The following is a 12,041-nucleotide window of genomic DNA, read 5'->3' on the forward strand; positions in this document are numbered from 1 at the left end:
GCAGAAATCCTCCCTTGGAGGATGTGGCCAGGCCAGATGCAGCACTTCAGGAAGACAAAAGACAATTTGCTGTCACTTGATGCTGGCAATGTTGCTATTACTAAGCAAATGCAAAACAGATCAAAACACACTCCTTGTCTGAACTGGACCTTGAGCACTTGACTCCAAGTCCTCTATCCCTGCACTGACTTTCATTCAAACTCTACAGCATAGAAGGTTGGTGATCAGCTGATAAATCTGCGCTGCAGCAAGCAGTATTAAAAGTTAGGGTCAAATAGGACAATATCTAAAATATTTTCTCATTCTCTTGGACCTGTGAATTTTCCTTATGCTTAATGCATGATTGGCCTTTCCTTTTTAACCTGGTACTTTGGGGGACAAGCTCCTGTTGTCCTTTTCCAGACATTCTGGCTTGTGGTAAAATTGTTTCACCAGGTGCTTTGACTGTTTCAAAGGCATTTGTGTTTCAACCACCTAATTTCATATCCGGGATGGTGGATTCGTATTTTCACAGCTTCGGAGATTATGTACTCCGTGGTGATCTCTGCACATCCTGGCACCTAGTCACTTGAGCACAAGAAAATAAGGATTCTCCATTCTTCCTTTGAGATTTAGACCCCTTTGTGTATTTTGGGGGCTGGGCGTTGGAGGGGGGCGTTCCTACTAATAGATGAAAGATGAAATGAACAGAACCACTATTTAGAGATAAGCTCTTGCAGGGAACACACAAAGCTGGCACTCCAGTTCCCAGTTTTGGAGTGTCAGGATGAGGAGGAATGCTGGAGCCCCAGCTGCTTCTTATTTGGCTCACCATGAAGAACTCCCCCTTCTGAAATGCCTGCCTTTTACGTGTCACATGGGTCTTGCAGCTGAACCCGCCTTTCTCTAACTTGGCTGTTTTTTACATGCAAAGTATTTTAAGTCAGATACACGTTAGTTCAGAGTACCTTAATTTCAATCGGTTAAGCTACAACAAAAAAAGACTTGTTTTCTTTTCTTGAAATAGGGAGGGGCTCCCTGTAGGACAAAGGGAGTCAGAGTATTTTATTTCCTCCATTGTTCAATGATTTTTCTTTCTGATTATCTTGTTTTCAGGGTCTAGGCAGTTTGAGATGTAAGAAACAAAAAAAATGAAACTGTCTTTGAATTTTTTTTATGTTAGAAAGAAAGAAAAAAAAGCACTTGCCTTGACAAAATCACAACAAATATCTTAAACTGATGTTTTCAACTAATTTCATCCTTTTCTAAGAGTGTAAACATTTAACTGAAATCCATTGAATACAAATGTGGATTAACTCTGCCCGGTGTTCAATTCTTGGACTTGTGTTCCTAGGTAAAAGAATCATCTCTTTAGCTTTTGAAACATGTTGAGATTGATGAAAGGGAGAATTTAAGGAAAATAAGATTCATGAGTGAGTCTTCTTTGAATGTTAGAGCAAGGAGATAGCTAGATATGAGCAGAGAAAGGGGGACACAGACCAAATGTCAGGAATTGGGCAGAAAGGAGGGGCACAGGCCAAATGCAGGAAACCACACATCATGTAAGCACCAGGGGTCCCTGGGCAGAGAAAGAAAAGAAGGAACCTTTGGGTTGATAAGGGATCACACCTTTTGGGTAGATGAATGGCCTGGAGACGAACAAAGAAAGAAGAAAAAAGGCAGGAATTTCCTGTGTCCTTTTGCTCATTATGCCCTCATTTCAATAAAATTAGCCTTGCATATCATAAGTACCCGTCATGCACCGATGCCATACACTTCTGATCCAGACTAAATAAGGACAAAAATCCCTGCTACCTTTGGGAAGGTGGAGTTGGGATAATAATCAGGGAATACGACCCCAAACCCTTCCCCCCAATGAATATTCCACTCATTCATTTTTACACCCTATGTAACTAACTTGCCAAAGAAACACAGGGCAGCCGCTCACCTGAGCCTGCCCACTCTCCCCTTGAGTGTACTATCCATCCTTTAATAAATTTTCACTTTACTTTTTTTAACCTCTAAGTCTTGTCTCTGAATTCTTTCTGGAATGGGACAAGACCTGGAACACCAGTTGCATCTACCAGCAACAGGAATAGCCTCCTGATTTCCCTTCCTTTACTCACACCAACTAAGTCCCTCCACTCGGGGTAGGTGCTTCCAGGACGAGGCACCCCACAAATCACAGACCTGTGATCCATTTTGACAGGAAATGCAAGGGGATATGTATTTGGGGAATCTTACTTAAAGTATCTGCCCTACGTTATCCCCAAGTTTTTAAGCTTCGAGAACCATCCTTTTCTTTAATATTTGCATAAACTGGATCAGTATCCCAATCCCAGTGCTCCTCCCCGTATTTTCACAGATTTCCTAAGGGGATCCGGTTTCTATTTTACCTCTTTGAATTTCTGTGCCTTTGTGGCAGCCTGCCCCCTTCCACGTTCCCTCATCCAGCTCTGGATGGCACTGAGGGCTACCTCACTGCACAAAGCTAGGGGGCACTGCTCACTTTGTAGTCTACGTGAAGGATGTCTTCTGGAGCATGTCTAGGAGTAAATGGTGGTCCTGGCTTGGGCAACATAGCAGCTACAAAAAACATCCTTTTTTTTCACTTGTGAAAGTACTGTTAACTGAAGATAGAGGGCTATTGGAAGTGTTGTGGCTACTTATTGAGAGTCATTGGTGAGACTTATTACATCACAGGGGGAGAACCCTTTTAGGCTAGGTGAGGGGAGGGGAGAGGCTCAACTGTCATAGCCAAGCAGGCTGAGGCCATTAAGGTATTTTCTTAAAAAAAAAAATTCTTGAAAAGAATTCTGCCTTCTTCCTAAGCCTTTGCCTTTAAATGACAAATATTTTTATTGCCTTTACAGATGGTTTGAGGAGAAAGGAGGAAAGGATGAGTTGGGACCCTAGGGATGATTTAAGACTATGGCAAAGCCCCAAACTGAAAGTCTGAAATCCCTGAATTCATCTCCTATTCGCCGCTTCACATTATATAATCAGCCTTTCCCAGAATGAGAGCAAGGGGGAAATGCTTTCTGATGGTTGTATAGAAATCAGTTTCTCTTATCTATCCAATGTCAGCCAGTTGTTTACTCTATTGATTGGAAAATCTCCCTCCTGCCCCAGGTCTTTCTTACATTGCCAATTAGCTTCTTTCTAATGTCCTGTCGCCATTAAGATCCCCCGATTAGAGATTTATAACTGCAATCTCATTTTTATTATATTTCTTGAGATGTGAAATTTTCCCCTACCATGTAATTCTCCCTCGAACATGAACATATTTAATTGAGTGAAAAGTAAATAAATTTTCCTTTTATAATTGATTTATGAGAGCTTAATACAATTCAAATCAAAGTCTTCAATTAGTCTTTATCTTTCACGTAGCTTCTTCATGGAATATGAAATTAACTAACATGGTGCCTGTAAATTTTCTTGATGATGCGCTAAAGCTAAGTAAAGCAAACAAAGGTCATCACCTATGGAAAAATTACAAACTACAGTGTTTAGATATAACTATGTCCAAAATGGTTGAATAGTCGGGAAAATCTGCTCCTGGTAACAGAATATTTGTTGGCTATTCCAAACTACTTTATAAAAGAACACAATGGAACTAGAAAGATTGAATAGAGAATAATCATTGGATTTAGGGAAATATTTGGAGGAAACATTATAGTCTGTGAAATGAATTTTTACTTACATGTAAGAAATATAGATAAATAGACCACCTTCTTCGTAAGAACCTTAGATTAACTTCTCTTCCCTATGATCTTAATCAAAAATCACTTATGTTACATACTGCATTTTCAATAGCTGCTTGAAAAATAAGATTGAAATATTACACAGAACCTATACTCGTTAAAGGAAAAACAATCATAGTATGAAACAGGGAATTTGAAGGTATCAGAAAACATGGGACTGAATTAAAAGGACAAGGGAAAAAAGTAATAATTAAATGTTTTACTCAGTAGGAACAGCGCTGTCTTGTTCATCCCAGTTTGACCCCACTTGTGTTTCTTTTGGGTTCCCGTGTTGAACACAGGCATTTCACTGAGGTTCTATAGAAGCAGTTAGCACACCTACTTACTCAGGCGTCCTCTAAAAGGCAGGGCAGGTTAGCCATGGAGTGTGAGATGTAAGTGTGAGAAAGGTAATCAGTGAAATCCACATGTTTCAAACAACACTTTTCACTATGTCTCTTATAGAATGTGTCAAGAAACTGGTGTGTGTTGGAGAATGTTCCCTGGCAGAGCTTTCTTCCCCTGCTGTGGGGAGGAGACCTAAGGGCTGCTAAGTTATAGTTGCTGCTCTGTTAGGATATCCTGTCAAGTTTTCCTGTCAAAATGGCAGGAGGCAGAAGGCCAGGCTGAGTTGGTGCGGTAGGGCGCTGCCTCATAATGTGCTTTGAGCAGTTGGGTTGGGGTTTTTTTTGGCTTGTTTTATTGAAGTATAGCTGATTTACAATGTTGTTTAGTTTCTGATGTAGAGCATAGTGATTCAGTTATTCATGTATTATATTCTTTTTCATATTTTTCATTATAAGTTATTGCAAGATATTAAATATAGTTCCCTGTGCTATATATTAGGACCTTATTGTTTATTTTATATATAGTAGTTGGTATTTCTACAGCAGCTCTGTCACTGAATATCTCCCCTAAGAAAGTGCCTAAAAGCCCCACCATTCTACTCATTCCTTTTGCATAAAGAGGATATAATCAGATTCAGGAAGAGTCTCTTAGCTGCACGTATTACCCAAGAGATGTACCCACTAGTGACCGTCATTTGTATAGGTTTGTCAGCCTCACTCCAGATCCTGTTAGGATCCAAAGGGAGTGGGACACAAGACAAGTATATTTTAGTAGCACGTGTTAAGTGGAGACAGAAGGGTCTGAGATGTGGTACACAGCCCAAACCTAAGAACTTCCGTGTGGTCCCAGGCAACCCAGTCCAGTGAGAGGATAGTGGATTTCTAGAGGTGAGGGAAGTTACGGCCTATTTTGAGACATGGAGGGCACTCGAAGAGTGAAGTGAGGTGGTTGGTACCCAACATAAACTTGGCCTACCCCACAATTTCACAGTCAAGTACCGGCCTTAAGTAAGAAAGGGCTGCCTGTTTTGATGGCAGCCATTTATGACCCACTGATAATTGCCAAACAAAGTGAAATAGAACTCCTGTTGCCTTGGGCTTCAGGCCCTCTCCTGCATTTCAATGCCCAACAGGAATCTGCCATCAGGAGCTTCTCTTCCTTATCAGCAGAGAGGCAGGGCTTGCTGTTTTAACCGGCCACTGTTTTTTGCCACATAATCTGCTGCAGCTGGAGATCTCTCCATAAAATTGCCTCATGTTATTTTCTCACTTTCAACAGAATTGAAGACAACAATAAAACAGAAGTGAAAGTAGACCCTGCTGCCTCTCTGGGGTCACAGGCAAGGTACCTGCACATCCTGTTCTGCTCAGGTTATCTGAGATTCAGTGTACACACCAGTCAGCACATTTTATCTCCCTGCTTCCAGACATAAAAGTGCCAGTGTAGAGAAAATTAAGCCTGGTGATAAACCACCACAAGAAGCAATCATTTTTTCAAGTTTTCTTGCCTGGAGAAGGTAGAAGAAAATATCACAAGTCATTAGATCAGGCTTCAGTAACCTGAAGTGTCAGAAATAACACCTCTCACCCCCCAAAAGGGCTGATATTGTGTGCAGGTTTAATGATTCAAAAGCAAAAAGAAAGGACTGAACTATTTTTAAAACTCTCTAAGTTTCCTTGGAAAGGAATTCAAAGCAGAAGGTATAATAAATGAAGCCTGTCCACTGGCTGATTAAAGAGTAGCAATTGTATTGTCAATCCAGCCAGGAGTCCAATGCCCCCACAGAATTCAGAATTAGAGGTGCTTGTAAGCCTCTTGATCTAGACAAATGGACAACAGACATCTGCCTGAAGGTGAAGAACTGTTTTACTAACTGTCTTGTGTGGTAACTGACAGAGGCTGACAATGAAAATGGCAGAGATGTTAGGTTGAGGTCAGTCATCGGCCAAGACCTGTAGGCCTGGAGTGTGATGTGAATGTTACACACGAACACTAGGGAAGGCGACTGCGCATGTGTGATTGTGGGTGTAGCCTCACCGATCCCAGGTCAGAGAATTTATGTTGATATTTCTTTTGAGTCACACTTAAAATTGTGCCAAACTGCTGCCAGTTTCAACAGACCGTGTGTGTGTGTGTGTGTGTGCGCGCGTGCGCGCACGCATGTGTACAAGGATGTGTACAAGATGGATATTTTAATTGCCCTTGCTCTGATCATTGGTTTGAAGTTTGTGATTAGGAAACAGTTGCAACAATAATAAAAAATGATCATAATTTTAAAATGGAGAGGAGGATAAGAACATACTGAAGGTTGTTTGTTATATTACTAGGTCTAACAGCAAAAGCAATAGAAAACAAAAAACTAGAGACAGACTCAATGTTCATCAATACACTGAAATATTAGTCAGTGATTAAAGTGAGATGGACTAATATGTTTTTGCATGAAAAGATGTCCATAAAATGCTTTTAATTGTTAAAAATGGAATTATTTTGGGAACAAAGTACATATTTTGATTCTGTTTTTTGTTAAAAGAAAAACAAATATTCTTTGATAGATGCAAGGAGGAGGACCTGGAAGACACACTTAAAGAATAGGTTTGAAATGTAGGGTTTGGATTTTTATTTTTTAATGACTTCACTTCTCTATTACTTACATTTTTTAAGAAAATGAGTACATATTGGTTTGTTGATTTTTGAAAACTCAATTTTTTATTTAAAAAGGTGGAAAATGGTGAAATAGAAAAAAACAATAGAGCTGAGAGGTATGGTTCAAAAATTTGCACTTTTGTATGCAGACCACCTCCTATGCCAGGAACAGTTAATTTTATTGCAGTTTTTTAGGTTGTGTTCAACTGTAGTGGGTGACTTAAGACTGATAGGCTCTTTAGAATTCCCATGTGTGTAATTTTTGCTAACACATTAAGAGAAAAGAGGAGAAATAATCTAATCATTCCTACTTTTCTTCTTTCTGTTCTTCATTTCGGGAGGCCCTATTATTCTTTCTTTTTTCCTTCCTTTCTTTTCTTTTTACACAGTTTTTATTTGTACTCAAACATACTGTATTAGTTATGAATATTTTGATTGTAAGAGATAGTAACTCAGCTCCAACCAGCTTATGCTGAAAAGGGGAGCTGGGTGGGAATTTTGTGATCATGTAAGTAAGAAATCCAGGGGCTTAAATTTTTTCATCAAAGTTTTCTTTCTTTTTACATTTCTCTGTACTACTTTTCTCTATATTGTCTTCATTCTCAGTCAGGCTGTCTTCTCAGGGTAGGAAAGGTGGCAGCCACACTCTCAAACCTTACATCACTCCTAGAGCTAACAACCCCAAGAAAACAGAAAAGAATGCCTCTTTTTTTTAAAAATTGAAGTATAGTCGACTTACAATGTTGTGTTAATTTCTGGTGTAAGGAATGCCTCTTTTTCAATAGTCCCAACCAATCCCCCCAACTTTGTGAATTGGCCATGGTAGAGAGGTTGGGAGACTCTGATTAGCTAGTCTTGGTCATGTGCCCATCCCTATGGCTAGGGAGGCAGGTCATGTGATAAACACATCTATCAACTGAGGAAGGGTGAGTTCCCAGAAGGAAAAGATAATAGCTATTCCAAGAAGGGAGAAGGTCTGCCAAGTAGGCAAAAACAATAGATACACATATATATACATGGGCTTTGAAACATGTCACATTCCTATGAAGAAGTAACAGAGCCTCCGTCATCTTCTTGGTCATCCTAAATTCTTGAAGGTCTTTCCTCTTTAAGTTTCTGTAAGTTGTTTTAAAAATCTCTGGCTGGATTGGAAGACATGATTGCCTATGTTCTTCTTCCCTTGTGCATCCTGTTATGAGCAAAAGACTCTTTCTTTGGTTTGCCCAACTGTCATTTGCCTTCCAATGATTTATCTCAAAGGGAAGCTGGTAAAATGAAAAATTCTGATTTTTAAAATACTTTGCGTGGAGGGTGGGGGTAGAAAATACACTGTTTCAGAGAGGGTTTTAAAAAATCTTGAGTTGGCGAGTTGTTGCATAAAAATAACTTATGTTCTTTTCCCTGAGCCAGCAGTCCTTTCAAAAAAGCAGGTGTTCCGGATACTAGAGATGACAAACAGCTTTATAACTAACACAAGGAAGAGCAGAGCACAGTGAACTTTCCTGCCAAGTGTTAAAGCCAAGGGCAAAATATTCCAAAATGGACTTTTCTGTAACCATTTCAAAACAGGAGAAGCCAGAGGATTAGTAAAACAGTAAGTGTACGGTCTGGTCACTTTGAAGCCTGATATATTAGCTAGTTTGCTAAGGGTGTACATTTACACACATCTTTTCAAGGGAAAAGATTTTTCCTTCAGCCAAGTATGAAGACACAATAGTTTTGTTTTTTTTTTCCCCTATCCTCAGCTCATGCTAAGCATCATCAACATCTGTTGCCTAATCTACATGGAGCAGGGCTATTGTCATGAAATTTGAGGAATACCCGCTGGATGCCTTAGCTTACTGATTGTACGAGCTTATTTCTGCTGGTTTAGCTGCTGTTTTAGAGGAGGGGAAGGGAGGTTGGGCATAGGTTTGGAGAATTATGCATGCTATCTTTTTAAAAAAGCACAAGCAATCTGGACAGTATATTTTGCAGCCCCTCAGTCACTGGCACAAGGATAATGTAATGTTTTGTTTTATTTTTTTATAATCCTGGTTTCCTTTTTTGAGAACATCTATAAAGCACATCAGTCATTTCTCTCCAACATTTATCAAGGAGTTTTTCTACCAAGCATCAATTTTTCTAGTGGTGTGTCACTGTCCCATCCATCTGTTGCCTTCCACTGAAACCTGAACTGGTTAGCCACCCTCTGACAACACTGCCATCCATTTTGACAGAATGGTTTCGGATGGATTGGAGGGAGCAGGTATGATGTGGGTGATTTTTCACCTTCCCTATAGCTGAGCTGTCCAATAGAAATACAATGCAAGTGAAATATTTGATTTTAAGTTTTGAAGGAGCTGGATTTAAAAAGATTATAGGTGATATTAATGTTCAATATATTATTTAATCCAGTGTATCCCAACATGATACAATTTTAATGAGATATTTACAGCCTTCTGCCCTAAGACTTTGAGGTCCAGTCTGTATAACACACTTCCAGCACATCTCAATTTGATCGAACCACAGTTCAGGTGCTCAGTAACTACTTCTGGTTGGGGGCTACTGTATGGAGCAGGGTAGCCCTGGAGGAATCCTTGAGGCTATACTCATGCCATTTGCTGTGGACCTGTTGTGCTTTTATATAGTATTACATAGTTCTGGGTAGTTCAGGATGCTGGGAACAATAGATTTTTTTTTTCAAAAGTTCTCATTTCCTCAAATCTGTACCAAGATTCCATGTTTTTCCCCCTAGTCAATGTAGCTACTAAAATCCATTGCCAAGGTTATGACAGATTTTAGGAAATGTGGTAACATAGTATTGAGGAGAAGCGCTCCAAATTTCTAGGTTACAATTCTTAAGTAAAATTCCATTTTAGATAGCAAAATGTTTAAAATGCAACTACCTGATTATTTATGATTCTCATAGACTTCTGCACCACTTTCATGATTTCTTTCTACCTGACTTGCTCTTAAGTGTATTTTGTATTCTAGTCTCAATTCTCCCATGTTGTGAAACAATATCCTTTCTACCTTGGCTACACATTTCTAACGGCACCGTTTGATCCTCACACCAGGGAGTGCGCCGGAGGAGTTTTCACTTTCTTTGAAGACTTGCTGTCTAGGGATGCACACTATGCAGTGATATTGTTCTCATAGATGCTTTGCAAGCACTCTAATGTGTCAACTTTTCCACTCTTGTTTCCTGAATATATGGTTAATGGTGGTGTTGATGATTGATTTTGTTTTTGTATGTGTGTGGTATCTGTTCAAAGGTGGGTTGCATTTGGTCCTCCTTAAATAACTTAGGTATTTGAGAAGTAATCCAAACACTCTTTCAGTTTCTATGTGGTTGGTGGAAGGATACTCAGAGCAAGCTGTTTCCTCTGCCTGGAGCTCTTGTCCCACTAGTCAATGGTTGGCCTCTTTTCTTTCCTCAGACTTCAGAGACCTTCCCCGATCACCCGACATTGTATTAGATCCTCTCTTTGTTTTTCGCCAGCAACCTGTTTTTGCCTTCAGAGCTCTTGTCAACACTGAAATATACTTGTTTATCGACTGTCTATAAGGTCAGTCTGATGTCTCTGTTCTGTCCACTCCAGTATATCCTAACAACTCACACAGTGCCCAGTGCACAGCAAGTGCTCAAAAATATTTGCTGAATAAGTGTGTGACAAAATACTTTGCATTTTGCCACAAACTATTTTCCATTTATATCACTTTAATGTAAACGTATCAAAATCATATTGACAACCCTAGAGTTAAATGCTGATGATATGCCGCTCACTAAAAATGTTTCGATTTTTAAAAAATATTTTCTCTTCATCTGCTCTTGAATTCTTAGTCAAATCACCATTGGAGGTCTGGATAGAACATTAAATGCTATTTACAAACCAAAGTTAAATATCAAAGTAGAGGATATAATTTGTTTTAAATTTTAAATTGTCGGAGAACCAATGGCAATACTTAAACACGAACAGAGAAGCTTTCTAAATAATATTTCACATAATCTAAATGATTATAATAAAAGTAGGGGTGTGGACAACTATACACATACCATATAGGAATTCAGGACATACTATTATTGTGATGTGTTCAATTGTAAGTTTTCATAGAATGTTAGCTTATTTAATTCTAATAACAATCTTTCTAGTGGGTACTGTTAACATCCCACTTTTTAGCTGTGGAAACTGAGGCCTGGACACATTAGGTAACTTTGAAAGGTATGAAGGGAAGCTGGGATTTAAACCCAGCGAGTTTGACTCCTAGATCAGAGTGCTTAACCTCTATACAGCAGGGCTGCCTTGGACTTTGAGTTTAAAAGCATTTAGTCTATCAACAATTACATCTTTCTCTGTTCTTCCCACAAACCACCTTTAAAACATTTCCCATGATTTACAAGGACCGTTTTTCATCAGCCGTCAGCTTTTCTCATCCAGTTCAATATGCATTTAGCTTTTCTCTCCTTGTTTTCTTCTAAAGAGGACCATATGTCCCCAGGCCAAGGAATTGGAAACTGGAAGCTATAAATTTGTGGAAGAAAGTAAAACTCACAAGACAGTCATATCTAAGAGGATTGAAAAATCTTACTTCATTTTCAGAACTAGTCTTTCTTCCCAAAAGCTGTTTGGAAATAGGATTTATTCTGGTCTGAAACAGTGGGGATTATAATTACTTGTGCATTCCATTCACTGACAGCTTTCTTTGGCTACTTAGAGGTCACCAATTTTAATGTCTTTGCATGGCTTATCCAAGGGGAAAAGTTTCTGTTCTATTAATCCACTAGAAGCTGCTTAAAGATAAAGTCAGAGACCAGTCCATTTATAGCTTTAATCCTCACAAAATCTAAATCACTTTATTCCATTTCATAGTCGTGAGCATCATCTGTAGAGCTGTCCAACCATTTCCAGTGCATGTTTTTGGTGTTGAGGTAGAACAGGTGAGAAAAAAGGTAAATTACTTGTAAAGACAACAGAGACTCTGAATCCAAGCACATATATATCATAGTAGTATTCAAAGCACAGATTAGATGCTGTAGTAAAATCATTATGAAAATGTAGATGAGAGACTTTGTAGTTGCCTATAGGAACAGGTGCAATTATACATACAGTTTGGTTACAATTGGTAAGTAATCAATGGAATGCATTTTCATAGGTTTCATATTCCGTGACAGGTCCTTGTGAACATGGCATGGTGTTCAGAAGTTGAACATTCCTCTTCAGATCATTTCACCATGCTCAGCTGACCCCCGCTCCTTTTTAAGACAACCTCATCAAATTCATTCCAAATACCGAAACCTCCAGTTAGAAATTTAATGTTTATGCACACATGTGAAACCTCTGGTGT

Source organism: Camelus dromedarius, chromosome 3, assembly GCF_036321535.1.
Source record: "Camelus dromedarius isolate mCamDro1 chromosome 3, mCamDro1.pat, whole genome shotgun sequence".
Taxonomy (NCBI): Eukaryota; Metazoa; Chordata; class Mammalia; order Artiodactyla; family Camelidae; genus Camelus; species Camelus dromedarius.